Raw genomic sequence first — 14,958 nt, 5'->3', positions numbered from 1 at the left:
ACAATGTATCACAGTGGTGGGATTTGGAGTCTTTATACTACAATATTAAGACATTTTATTATTTGACATCTATTATGTTATCTATCACAGTGCTAGAATATCATGATGAAAAGAAGCCCAGAGACTATTCTGAGATTTATGTACCATACCAAAATGAAATCTCTGGATCAACTCTTGATTCCTGATCAACACATATACCATCTTCACCCTACCTGCAATGGCTCTAGGAATTTATGCAACAGCCTACAAAATAGGATCACCAAATCATTGATTATGTCTTTGCTATAATCCATCTGTAGGATTGCTAGATGACCATTCAACTTGTCCAATATGAAATGCTTTCTCTAAAGGGAATTTAAGGTCTATGCTTATTAAGTTCAGAAAGCAGTAAACCAAGAAGGATTAAGTGTAGCTGACTTGTTTTAAATTCCTGGAAATTTCCCTTTGACTAAAATTTTACTTTTCAGAACCGAAGTGGAAATGAACTAAATCAATGCCAACACATAGAAACATGCAAGCCACGTAAGTAATTTTAAGTTTTTTTCTAATAGCCATATTAAAACAAAAATGGGTAAAATTAATTATATACATATATGACAGTACATCCAAAATATTCAATATGAGATACACATTTAAAAAGTATTGAGATGTTTTACTTTTTTTGTAGTAAGTCTTCAAAGTACAGTCTGTATTTTACAGCTCCTCTGAATTTAGTCACATTTCAAGTTTTCAGCCATGTTTGTCTAATGGCTACTCCATTGAAGCACAGATCTATATGCCTCAATCATTCCCTGAAGGTGCAGAAGGATGGTTATGAAGAGCATTAAACTTTGAGTGAGACAAACTGGGTTCAAATCCTTAGCCACCTGTGAGTGACTTTGGGAAAAAACACTCCCTCAGTTTTCTCATATGTAAAATAGGGATAACATCTATCTTGTTGCAGGCTAGTTATTTAAATGTAAAAATCATATGGTATAATTTTGTCAATTTCTTTTATACCTTAAAAATAAATTTCAATATGAAATACATCGAAGTCATATCATTTTAAGAAAAGCTGCATGTGTTTATCAACATCCTCCACTTGTCTTTTATGTAATGCATGAATGAAATAGTCTCATCTGATCTTGGAAGCTCTTATATATAAGATGTGGTACACCAAACTACTGTGACAATATTAATAGCTAACAACTGAGTGCTTGCTGTGGGCTGACTGTGCTCCATGTGTTTCATATGTATGATATCATGTGAGCCTCACAACAACCCTCTGAGATAGATACCATTGTACAAAAGGAAATCAGCCTTGTAGAACTTACATGGAATGCCATGTGCACATGATGGAGATTTGTCTATCTGATTCTACCTTTGCTGTTCATCACACACTAACATTTGATATTTACTTGTAAAGTTGATTAAAGAATGCATCATTTCGTGCATGTTCAGTGTATTTTCTTACGTTCCCAGAAAGCTCATATTCAAATGTCACAGCTTCTCACCTGTGGTACTTTTGAATATTATCATATACCACCAGTTAGTCTGTCAATCAGAATAATTCCATTTTTAAAAATATTATTCTTATGTAGTTTATTTACAGTAGGGTTTGAGGACATAAAAATTACTATCAGGAGCAAAACCAACTGCCTTTGCTTTTAAAGGTACAGTTTATATTTTTTAATTTGGTTACTTATATCTACTTTTAAATATGCTTATCATATATTCACATATAAAGAATATATTGTACATTGGCTATAACTAAATTTATTTAATTTTTAAAAATTTTTATTTTTATTTTTTTCTTTTTGAGACAGAGTCTCACTCTATTGCCCAGGCTGGACTGCACTGGCACAATCTCGGCTCACTGCAACCTCCACCTCCCAGGTTCCAGTGATTCTCATGCCTTAGCCTCCCAAGTAGCTGGGATTACAGGCATGTGCTATCATGCCCAGCTAATTTTTTTGTGTTTTTGGTAGATACTGGGTTTCACTGTGTTGGCTTGGCTGGTCTTGATCGCCTGGCCTCAAGTGATCTGCTAGCCTCAACCTCCCAAAGTGCTGGGATTAAAGGTGTAAACCACCATGTTTGGCCACTAAATTTATTAATTATATTCACCTTCCATGTAAAATTCCATCCTTTTTCTTAGATGTAAATTTCTTGTGATTGTGTGAAGAACACTTAACAGGAGATCTGCCCTCTTAAAATTTTAGTGTATAGTATTTTTTTATCTTAGAGATCTCTAGAATTGCAGAGATTCTAGATTGTACAGCAGATCTCTAGAAATTTCTCATCTCGTATAACTCAAACTTTATAACCATTGAATAGCTACTTTCCATTTTCCCTTGCCCCAGATCCTAGCAGCCACCATTGTACTCTCTGCTTCTAGGAGCGTGACTATTTTAGACATCTCATATAAGAGGACTCATGCAACAAGGAGAGAATTGCATTTTATGGCACACAAACATAGATAAGTAAAAATCCTAGAAGTTGAAAATCATAAGAGCCAAAGCAATATTTAAAAAGAAAACGCAGTGACTCACGCCTGTAATCCCCACTCTTTGGGAGGCCAAGGCAGGTGGATCACGAGTTCAGGAGATTGAGACCAACCTGGCCAACATGGTGAAACCCTGTCTTTATTAAAAATACAAAAATTAGCTGGGCAGCAGTGGCACATGCCTGTAGTCCCAGCTACTTGGGAGGCTGAGGCAGGAGAATTGCTTAAACTCAGAGGGTGGAGGTTGCAGTGAACTGAGATCGCACCACTGCACTCCACCCTAGGCAACAGAGTAAGACTCCATCTCAAATAAATAAATAAATAAAAGAAAAGGTTAAAATCAAGATTTTCGCAACCTGATTTTAAGACTAGCTATGAAACAACAGTATTGAGATAGTGTAGTATTGGTGGTCACATATGTGGATCCATAGAACAGAATAGAGACTAGAATAAATCCAGATATAGATGATCAATTAATTTTTAACAAAGGTGCCAAGGAATTCAATGGGACATTCTCTTAAACAAATGGTGCTGGCATAACTGAATATCTTCTTGGAAAACACATGAACTCATTTAAAGGCAGAAAGCCATTCAGTGGTTCCTTGGTCACAGGGACAGAGGTTGGACCACAAAAGGTAAAGGAGAACCTTTTGGAGGTGATAGAAATCTGCCATGGCTTGATTGTGGTGATTATTTTGCAGATGTACACAACTGTCAAAAGTCATTAGGTTTTAAAGAGTAATGCAGGGTTTTTGTACGTAAGTTTTCTTTTTATGAAGTTGATTTTTAAAAATAGCCAGATATGACTAATTTTATTCTTTTATTATTTTCCATGGCAAGCATAAGATGACCTCATCCTCAAATTCTAGAGATATATCTTCAGGGGGGCCTGTAAAGTCCTGTGAATTATTTTACAAAATTCATTTCACAAATTCACTGGGATTTTAAAATTCCAAGTAACAAGTCATTTATAATTGAAAGGAGCAATTTCCCTATTAAATGACAGAATGGGAAACAAAATAATTGCTTTAAAACAATTAGTCCATTTGGCAGCATTCAAGAAATTTTAAAAGATGGCTAGTTACTATAGAAGAAGGATTTGGTTGACTTTTAATTTAGATCAGGACTGTTAGAATCTGGAATAGGATACCAAAGTGGTTTTAGCATCTACTTTTCTGAAGAAAAACCATAGCATTTGACATCCCATCGTTTATTCAGTTATGCTGTAAAACAAATGGAGATGATTTCCTGAGATCTGTTTTAGATCATAAAATTAAACACCATTAAGTAATATAAAGTAACCTATGAACTTTGGTAATATATTAAAACTATTTCTTTGATAAAGACTTCATATTTTACATTAATGTGTAACTTTTTAATGAGAAAAATTTAGTATTGTGTTTTGTCTCCATCTAAGTGGTCATGTTAGTCTTTTCCATTTACACTCAGGCTTGGGTAAAAGACGTATCGCCTATACTAAGGGTGGTCTCCTACGATTATAATGGAGTTAAAACTTCCTATCACCTAGTGATGTTGTAGCTGTCATGTCATAGTGCAACACATGTTCGAGGTGATGCTAAATGTAAACAAACCTATTGCACTGCCAATCATACTTACATACAATTATGTACAGTACATAACACTGGATAATGATAATAAACTACCGTTACTGGTTTATGTATTTACTATAGTATACTTCCTGTCATTATTTTAAGGTGTTCTACTACTTATTAAAAGAAAGTGAACCATAAAACGGTTTCAGGCATTCCGTTCAGGGAGTATTCCAGAAGAAGGCATTATTATCATAGGAGATGACAGTTTCATAGGAGATGACATAGGAATAACTCCATGAGTGTTACTGTCCCTGAACACCTCCCAGCGGGACGGGATGTGGAGGGGGAAGACAGTGATCGTGATGTCCCTGTGTTGGCCTAGACTAAGTGTGTGTTTGTGTCTTTGTTTTTAACAAAAAAGTTTTAAAAGTAAAAAAAATATATAAACAATGCATATTGAGAATACATAAAAGATCATAGAATGAGGCTATAAAGAAAAAATACTTTTTAATAGCTGTACAAGGTGTTTGCATTGTAAGAAAAGTGTTATTATAAGACTTAAAATGTTTTTAAAAATTTAAAGTTTATACAGTAAAAAAGGCACAGTAAGCTAAGGTCAATTTATTACTGAGAAAGAAAAATATTTTTGTATATATTAGTGCAACCTAAGTGAACAGTGTTGATAAAGTCTACAGTAATGTACAGTAATGTTTTAGGCCGTCATATTTGCTCACCACTCACTGACTCACTCAGAGCAACACCAAATCCTCCAAGTTCCATTCATGAAGGATACATTCTACAGGTATATGTTTTAAAATCGATTGTGCCTTATTTTTACTCTATCTTTTCTATGTTTAGACTTCTTAAGATACACAAGGCCGGGCGCGGTGGCTCACGCCTGTAATCCCATCACTTTGAGAGGCCAAGGTGGGTGGATCACGAGGTCAAGAGATCGAGACCATCCTGGTCAACATGGTGAAACCCCATCTCTACTAAAAATATAAAAAAAAAAAATTAGCTGGGCATGGTGGCTTGTGCCTGTAATCCCAGCTATTCGGGAGGCTGAGGCAGGAGAATTGCCTGGACCCAGGAGGCGGCGGTTGCGGTGAGCCAAAATTGCGCTATTGCACTCCAGCCTGGGTAACAAGAGCGAAACTCCTTCTCAAAAAAAAAAAGATACACAAATACTTCCCTTGTGTTACAACTGCCTACAGTATTCAGTATAGTAACATGTGCTATAGGTTTGCAGCCTAGGAACAAGAAGCTATACCAAGTAGCCCAGGTGTGTAGGAGGCTATGCCACCTAGGTTTGTGTAAGTGCACTGTGATATTTGAACAACTATGAAATTGCCTAACGACACATTTCCCGGAACATATCCCCATCATAAAGCAACACGTGGCTGTAATTGAAATTTTAAAAGGATAAGCCAACCATCCGGAGTTTTTTTCATTATGTTTTTGTTGTTCATTTTTAGTTTTTTTGGTAAGGATTGAAAATCTATTGGGTAATATCCTTATTACCTGGGTGATGAAACAAGTTGTACATCAAACTCCTGCAACATGTAATTTTCCTATGTAGCAAATGTACCCCCAAACCTAAATAAAAGTTACCACCATGGCACGTGTATACCTGTGTAACAAACCTGCATGTTCTGCGCATGTAGCCCAGAACTTAAAGTATGATTTTAAATAAATCCAACATAAAAAGTTAAAGAGAGAAAAATGGAAACCATAGTTCACCTAAAACAGTGCCTTTTATACTTGTGTCAGTAACTTCTTTCAAGAGAATAGGCATTGGTATATAATTGAAGACACACATATAACAATTGGAAATAAAAAAATCAAAGGCCATTTAGAAGGAGAAAGAAGGAAATAAACACCTAAATCAATATAGTTACTAAAACTGATGAATTATCTTTAAGGTTTTTGGTAATGAAGGAAAAAGAGGAAGACAGTAATTGCTTTTTTTTTTTGAGACACAGTTTTGCTCAGTCACCAAGGCTAGACTGCAGTGGTACAGTCATGGCTCACTGCAGCCTCAAACTTCTGGCCTCAAGCAATCCTTCTGCCTTGGCCTCCAAAAGTGCTGGAATTATGGGTGTGAGCTACTGTGTCCAGCCTTTTTAAATGTTTGTTTTGTGAATATTTTTTAACTTGATCAAATAAACCACATTTTTATAAGTAAAAATATTTTTAGATTTTTTTCTAACTAAAATATGCTTAATTTTTGTATAATATTATAGAACTATAGCATACACAAAGTAAAATTCAGAAATCATGGTGAATTCTTGACAGTGAATACAGTTACATAGCTATCACCAGCTCAAGATCTAGAACATAACCAGCGACTCCAACAGCTACTTTTTGCTTCTTCTCAGTGTTCCCTCGAAGGTGACTATACTCTAATTTTTATTACCATCATTTAGTTTTGCCTACATAAATGTAATGTTATTATGCATATTTTTGCACTTGGTTTATTTCACTCAACATTATGTCTATGAGATTTATCCATTTCTGCAGGTAGCACGGGTTTGTTCTTTTTATTGATGTATTCTGTTATATAAATATGTAACAATTTATATATACATGATAGTGTTAGCTTTTGGTGGGATTTTGCATTGTTTCCAGTTTGGGGATTTTATGAATAGTGCTGCCATAAACATTCTAGTACATGGTTTTGGTGTACATACTCTACATTTCAGTGCATATCTAGTAAAGCCTGCTGAGCCACAGGATCTACTTATGTTCCACTTTAGGAAAAACTGCCAAAACAGTTCTCCAAAATAGTTGTACCAGTTTACACTCTTAGCAGCAGGAAATGAGAGTTCTGATTGCTCCACATGCCCATGGCTCTTGTTACTGTCAGGTTTGTTGATTTTCATTTCTTTCTTTTTTTAAATAGCCATTCTAGTAGGCATGTAGTAACAGCTCATTGTAGTTTTAATTTGCATTATCCTGATGACTAATGATGTGAAGCAGCGTTTTTACATGTGTGAACTGACCACTTGAATCTCCCCTTTCATGAAGTGCTTCATCTTTCTCCACCTCCTTTCTAGGATGTGTGCACTTTTTTCTTATTGATTTTTAGAAGTTCTTGATATATTCTGGATACTAGTTATTTTTTGGATATATGGTCTGTGGCTTGCCTTTTCACACTCTTACTGGTGATTTTAATGAAGAGAATATCTTAATTTGATTGATTGATTGATTGATTGATTTACATCACGACACGGTCTTGCTCTGTTGCCCAGGCTGGAGTGCAGTGGTGTGATCATACCTCAGTGCAGCCTCGAATTCCGGGGCTCAAACGATTCTCCTGCCTCAGCCTCCCAAGTAGCTAGAACTACAGGTGCATGCCACCATGTCCAGCTAATTTAAGTATTTGTATTTGCAGAGACAGAATCTTGCTATATTGCCCCAGGCTATTCTCAGACCCCTGGGCTCAAGCCATCCTCCTGCCTCAACCTCCCAAAGTGCTGGTATTACAGGCATGAGCCACAGCATCTGGCCTGACAATATCTTAATTTTTACAACCTCTAATTTATCTATTGCCTTCTTAAGATTAGTCCTTTTGGTTTCCTGTTTTTAAAATATTTGTCTATCCCAAGATCTTGAGTTTTTTTATGGTTATAATTTAGAAGCTTTTGTTTTTTACCTTTAGTGCTATTTTGAATTGATATTTGTGTTTGACGTGCAGTAAGAGTTGAAGTTCATTTTCCCATATTAATATCCAATTTATCCAACGACATTTACTAAAAGGAACACACACAAACTACATTGCAGAGACACCTTTGTCACTTATCCGGTGATCATATTTGGTTGGGTCTTTTGCTAGACTCCATTTTTTTTCATTGAGCTATCTTTGCCCCAATACCATTGGCTTTATCATAAGTCTTAGTGTGTGGTAGTGTAGATACCCCAACTTCATTCTTATTGTTCAAGGTGTTTTGACCATTCTTGGCCCACTACATTTACGTTTTTTTTGTTTTGTTTTTAGAGACAGAGTCTTAGTTCACCCAGGCTGGAGTGTAGTGGCACAATCTCCACTCACAGCAACCTCCGCCTCCTGGGTTCAAGCCATTCTCCTGCCTCAGCCTCCCCAGTAGCTGGGATTACAGGCGTGCACCACCATGCCCAGCTAATTTTTTTATTTTTAGTAGAGATGGGGTTTCACCACGTTGGCCAGGTGAATCTCGAACTCCTAATCTCATGATCCACCAGCCTCAGCCTCCCAAAATGCTAAATTTACCTTTTAATTTTAGAATTCCCTTGTCAATATCTATTTTAAACAACCCTGCTGAGATTCATATTTGGATTACATTACCTTTCTAGATCTATTTGTGGAAAATTAACATTATAATATTCAGTGTTACAGTTCTTGAATATACTGTAATATATTCTGTATTATATATACTTGAATATATACTGTAATAAATTTCTGCATTTATTTAGGTATTACTTTTTCTTGATAATGTTTTAGAGTATTCTGTTGGAGTCCTTTCTTTTTAAAGATCTATTCTTAATGTATTTTTTTGGATGTTGATGCTGTTATAAATGTTATTGTCTTTTACATTCATTTTTTAATTTTTTTTGTTACTATATAAAAGTAACATTTATTTTTCTCTATTGAACATCTGTCCAGTGGTCTTGTTAAATTTATTAATTCTAATAGCTTATCTGTACCTTCATGTGATCTTTCTATGTATACAGCCATGTTGACAGCTAATAGCTGTTTAATTTCTTCCTTTGTTACCTTTGTAATGTGGTAAGTTATGTAAGTTGACTTTAACCTTGCATTCCTACAATGATCAAAACTTGATCATGATGTATTATCCATTTTGTAACATGCTACATTTGGGTTACTTTTGCCAATATTTTATTTAATATCTGAATTGATCTTGAGAGACATGTCCTACAATTTTTCTTTTTAGTAATGTTCTTTCAGATTTTGGTATAAAGATGAGTTGGTCTGTCTAATATTGACAGTGGAGTGTTAAAGTCTCCCACTATTATTGTGTGGGAGTCTAAGTCTCTTTGTAAGTCATTAGACAGAACAACCAGACAGAAAATCAACAAGGATATCCAGGGCTTGAACTCAGACCTGGAGCAAGCAAACCTGATAGACATTTACAGAACTCTCCACCCCAAATCCACAGAATATACATTCTTCTCAGCACCACATCACACCTACTCTAAAATTGACCACATAATTGGAAGTAAAGCACTGCTCAGCAAATGCAAAACAACTGAAATCATAACAAACAGCCTCTCAGACCACAGTGCAATCAAGTTAGAACTCAGAATTCAGAAACCAACCCAGAACCGCACGGCTTCATGGAAACTGAACAACTGGCTCTTGAACGTTGACTGGGTAAACAATGAAATGAAGGCAGAAATAAAAAAGTTCTTCGAAACCAATGAGAACGAAGACACAACATGCCAGAATCTCTGGGACACATATAAGCAGTCTCTAGAGGAAAGTATATAGCATTAAGTGCCCATATGAGGAGAATGGAGAGATCCAAAATTGACACCCTATCGTCAAAATTGAAAGAGCTAGAGGAGCAAGATCAAAAAAACTCAAAACCCAGCAGAAGACAAGAAATAACTAAGATCAGAGCTGAACTGAAGGAGATTGAGACACGAAAAACCCTTCAAAAAATCAATAAATTCAAGAGCTGGTTTTTTGAAAAGATCAACAAAATAGACCACTAGCCAAATTGATTAAAAAGAAAAGACAGAACAAACAAATAGATGCAATAAAAAATGATAAAGGGGAAATCACCACAGATTCCACAGAAATTCAAACCATCATCAGAGAATATTACAAACAACTCTATGCACATAAACTAGTAAACCTGGAAGAAATGGATAAATTCCTGGACTCCTGTGTCCTCCCAAGCCTAAACCAGGAGGAAGCTGAAACTATGAATAGACCAATAACAAGGTCAGAAGTCGAGGCAGCAATTAAGAGCCTACCACACAAAAAAAGCCTAGGTCCAGACGGGTTCACAGCCGAATTCTACCAGACACACAAAGAGGAGCTGGTACCATTCCTTCTGAAACTATTCCAAATAATTCAAAAAGAGGGAATCCTTCCCAAATCATTTTATGAGACCAACATCATCCTGATACCAAAACCCGGCAGAGACCCAACAAGAAAAGAAAACTTCAGGCCAATATCTATGATGAACATAGATGCAAAAATCTTCAATAAAATATTGGCAAGCCGATTGCAACAGCAAATCAAAAAACTTATTGATCATGATCAAGTAGGATTCATCCCAGGGATGCAAGGCTGGTTTAACATATGCAAGTCTGTAAATGTAATTCACCACATAAACAGAACCAAAAACAAAAACCACATGATTATCTCAATTGACGCAGAGAAGGCATTTGACAAAATTCAACAGCCCTTTATGCTAAAAACCCTCAATAAACTCGGGATTGATGGAACGTATCTCAAAGTAATAAAAGCTATTTATGACAAACCAACAGCCAATATCATACTGAATGGGCAAAAACTGGAAGCATTCCCTTTGAAATCCGGCACTAGACAAGGATGCCCTCTGTCACCACTCCTATTCAATATAGTACTGGATGTTCTAGCCAGAGCAATCAGGCAAGAAAAAGAAATAAAGGGTATTCAAATAGGAAAGGTGGAAGCCAAATTGTCTCTATTTGCAGACGACATGATAGTATACCTAGAAGACCCCATCGCCTCAGCCCAAAAACTCCTGAAACTGATAAGCAACTTCAGCAAAGTCTCAGGATATAAAATCAATGTGCAAAAATCACAAGCATTCGTCGACACCAATAACAGACTTAAAGAAAGCCAAATCAAGAGCGAACTGCCATTCACAATTGCTACAAAAAGAATAAAATACCTTGGAATACAACTCACAAGGAACGTAAGGGACCTCTTCAAGGAGAACTACAAACCACTGCTCAATGAAATCAGAGAGGACACAATCAGATGGAGAAAATTCCATGTTCATGGTTAGGAAGAATTAATATCGTGAAAATGGCTGTGCTGCCCAAAGTAATTTACAGAATCAACGCTATCCCCATCAAGCTACCATTGACTTTCTTCACAGAACTGGAAAAAACCACCATGAACTTCATATGGAACCAAAAGAGAGCCCTCATAGCCAAGTCAATTCTAAGCAAAAAGAACACAGCGGGGGGCATCACACTACCGGATTTCAAACTATACTACAAGGCTACAGTAATCAAAACAGCATGGTAATGGTACCAAAACAGAGATATAGACCAATGGAACAAAACAGAGGCACCGGAGGCAACACAACATATCTACCACTATACAATCTTTGATAAACCTGACAAAAACAAGCAATGGGGAAAGGATTCCCTGTTTAACAAATGGTGTTGGGAAAACTGGCTAGGCATGTGCAGAAAGCAGAAACTGGACCCCTTCCTGACCCCTTACACTAAAATTAACTCCAGATGGATTAAAGACTTAAACATAAGACCTGGCACCATAAAAACCCTAGAAGGAAATCTAGGCAAAACCATCCAGGACATAGGAGTAGGCAAGGACTTCATGAACAAAACACCAAAAGCATTGGCAACAAAAGCCAAAATAGACAAATGGGACCTAATCAAACTCCACAGCTTCTGCACGGCAAAAGAAACAGTCACTAGAGTGAATCGGCAACCAACAGAATGGGAAAAAATTTTTGCAGTTTACCCATCTGACAAAGGGCTGATATCCAGAATTTACAAAGAACTCAAACAGATTTACAGGAAAAAAACAAACAAGCCCATTCAAAAGTGGGCAAAGGATATGAACAGACACTTTACGAAAGAAGACATATATGAGGCCAACAGTCATATGAAAAAATGCTCATCGTCACTGGTCATCAGAGAGATGCAAATCAAAACCACATTGAGATACCATCTCACGCCAGTTAGAATGGCGATCATTAAAAAATCTGGAGACAACAGATACTGGAGAGGATGTGGAGAAAAAGGAACACTTTTACACTGTTGGTGGGAGTGTAAATTAGTTCAACCATTGTGGAAGACAGTGTGGCGATTCCTCAAGGACCTAGAAATAGAAATTCCATTTGACCCAGCAATCCCATTACTGGGTATATATCCAAAGGATTATAAATCGTTCTACTATAAGGACACATGTACACGAATGTTCATTGCAGCACTGTTTACAATAGCAAAGACCTGGAATCAACCCAAATGCCCATTGATAATAGACTGGATTGGAAAAATGTGGCACATATACACCATGGAATATTATGCAGCAATCAGAAATGATGAGTTTGTGTCATTTGTAGGGACATGGATGAATCTGGAGAACATCATCCTCAGCAAACTGACACAAGAACAGAAAATGAAACACCGCATATTCTCACTCATAGGCGGGTGATGAAAAATGAGAACACATGGACACAGGGAGGGGAGTACTAAACACTGGGGTCTATTGGGGGGAAAGGGGGAGGTGGGGAGGTATAGTCTGGGGAGAAATGCCAAATGTGGGTGAAGGGGAGAAAGGAAGCAAAACACAGTGCCATGTGTGTACCTACGCAACTGTCTTGCATGTTCTGCTCATGTACCCAAAACCTAAAATGCAATAAAAAATTAAAAAAAAAAAAAAGATGAGTTGGGAAGTGTTAACATTTTTTTAAATTCCTGCAAGGGGTAAAATAGAATTGGTGTTAGTTCATTCTTAAATATTCAGAAGAATGTACCAGTAAGGCTTTTACTTTGTGAAATGGGTTTTAAATTCTATATCTTTAGTTGTATATTTTTATAACTACTTCTGTTAAAGCTATCTTTCTTCTTGTGTCTATTTTGGAAAGTTTTTAAGTAATTTCTTTATCTAAATGGTCAAATCTACCGGCATCAAATTTTTCAAAATATCTTCCTATTTTTTTAATACCTGTAAGATCTTTAGGTATAGATTTACCATTTCTGATATTGTTGAAACTAATCTTAAAGAAATGTATTCAGCGAGAACAAATGATAGTTGACAGAATGAACAGCATCTTTAAAAATGGTTTCACTTAAAATTCAGAAATATTTCTTATTTAACTTTTTTCCCACTGGTTCTTGATAAAAGTTAAGAACATAATATTAAAATATCATGTATCAATCAAATGAAACCTAGGTGTCTTTGCTTTCAAATTATATAAACCCATATTAGGTATAAGTCACTTAGAATAACTTTTTGGAAATTATTTCAGCCATTTGGACTTCTGATAGGTGAAGGGCTCAGCAGAAGCCAAGGCATGTTGGCAGTATCATAGCTGGATGGGAATGGCAATGAATTCACTCCAAACATGTTGGGGAAAAGTTATACACATGCATACACATACATCAACATCTCTGTTCAAATCAAATCTTGGGCCGAATGTGAGCTCAACTACATAAGGACAGGGATTTTTGTATGTTTTGTTCATGGCTGCATCCTTAGCACATATAATAGTTCCTGACACAAAATAGTCATTCAATAAATATGTATTAAATTATTGAGGAGTGCCTGAACTGCCTCGAGAAGTACTGTGGGTACTTGAAAGCAATTTGAAATCAATGATTTCAAACTCGTGTTAAGAAAAATCTCTCAGGAAATAGTGCAAAACTGCAGAGATATAAAAAAGGAACACAGCCTTTCCATACAACCTTTTAATTGCCTCTCTTCTTCCATATATATATGGATCTATGGAGAGAGAGAGAAAGAGAGAGAGAGAGAGAGAGAGAGAGAGAGAAAATCAATCTCCTGCTTTTGCTATGTGAGGTGCCTATTCCTCCCTTGCCTTAACCACCATGATTGTAAGTTTCTGGAGGCTTCACTAGAAGCCAAGCAGATGCCAGCATCATGCTTCCTGTAAAGCTTGCAGAACTGTGAGCCAACTAAACGTTTTTTTTTTTATAAATTACCCAGTTTTGGGTAGATAGCAGTGCAAGACTAGCCTAATACAAGTGTCATAATAATGTAAACATTAAATATTGCTCTAGCCAAAATTTCAATTTATCTATAACGGCAATATAGAGGAGCATAAGTATATGAGACACAGGGAGTATGAAAGAGAAGTCTCATCTTTCATCGCAGGAAATCAACATGATATGTAAAACTGAAAAACATAAAAAGCAGCAATACAAGGATTTGGTGTTAAAAGTGTTTGGCTCTGGAGTTCAGTGGAGACAGAGGAAGTCTCCTGTATTTGGTTGCCAGCCTTGTGGAACGATTTAATACTGTAAAACAATGCACATTCAACTTCCATAAAACTATCATAATGTAATTCATTTTTTAAGGACTACAAAACCAAAACAAAAGCCACCTTATGCTCCAAATAAAACCCTTAATTTTCCTATTTGCTCTTAAAAATCAAAATTTGCTGAATTTGATTTCATCTGCTAAGTTAGTTATTAGTTTATTAGTTTTGTGACTACAAAAGAGCTTGGAAACTACAATTTGCTTAATAGTAATAATAATAATTTACAATGTGAAAGTTGGGAATCCTCAATATTTACATATTCAATCACGTTGTGTGTGTGTAGCAGGGAGCGGGACGCGACAGGCACAAGGCTGCGTGAAACCAGCAACGGTGCCTTGCACTCACCTGCACACCGGTTCCACTCCTACCTTTTCTGTTCTGGGCAGTGATCCATCTGTTCTGCCGGCTTTGGGACCAGACTTTTCTGGGTCCACATTCCAATGGTGCCGCTTCCTTTCTATGAGGTCTCAGGCAGTTTCCTTCGCTTTTTCTGAATCTCAGATTCTCTATCTGGGAATAGTAAAGCCTCTCTTGCCGACCTCGTGTGAAAAATTAACAAGAAATTAATGGAAAGTTCTTTGATAATGATAATAACCCCAGATCTGTAGCTTCAGCGCCTTCTGCGGCGCGCGGACACCTGGGGCCTCCTAAGGGCGTCTGGGGG

At 36.6% G+C, this 14,958-nt stretch overlaps 1 protein-coding gene across 3 annotated transcripts in view; it reads right to left on the bottom strand.

Moving 5' to 3' along the window:
- Window positions 1-14,953, bottom strand: part of MRE11 (MRE11 double strand break repair nuclease) — a 109,305-nt gene extending 94,352 nt beyond the window's left edge. For 2 of the 3 annotated variants that reach the window (XM_078339929.1, XM_078339932.1), the window contains exon 1: window positions 14,663-14,953. The gene's annotated coding sequence lies outside the window, so the exon portion shown is untranslated. Of the gene's footprint in view, window positions 1-14,639 lie in introns of all 3 variants that reach the window. The other variant, XM_035265235.3, reaches the window with a different exon arrangement.
- Window positions 14,954-14,958: the final 5 nt, after the last annotated feature.

Source organism: Callithrix jacchus, chromosome 10 (assembly GCF_049354715.1).
Source record: "Callithrix jacchus isolate 240 chromosome 10, calJac240_pri, whole genome shotgun sequence".
In the NCBI taxonomy this organism is placed as follows: domain Eukaryota; kingdom Metazoa; phylum Chordata; class Mammalia; order Primates; family Cebidae; genus Callithrix; species Callithrix jacchus.
Note: the sequence above shows the minus strand (reverse complement) of the source record. Positions and strands in the feature narration are given on the sequence as shown.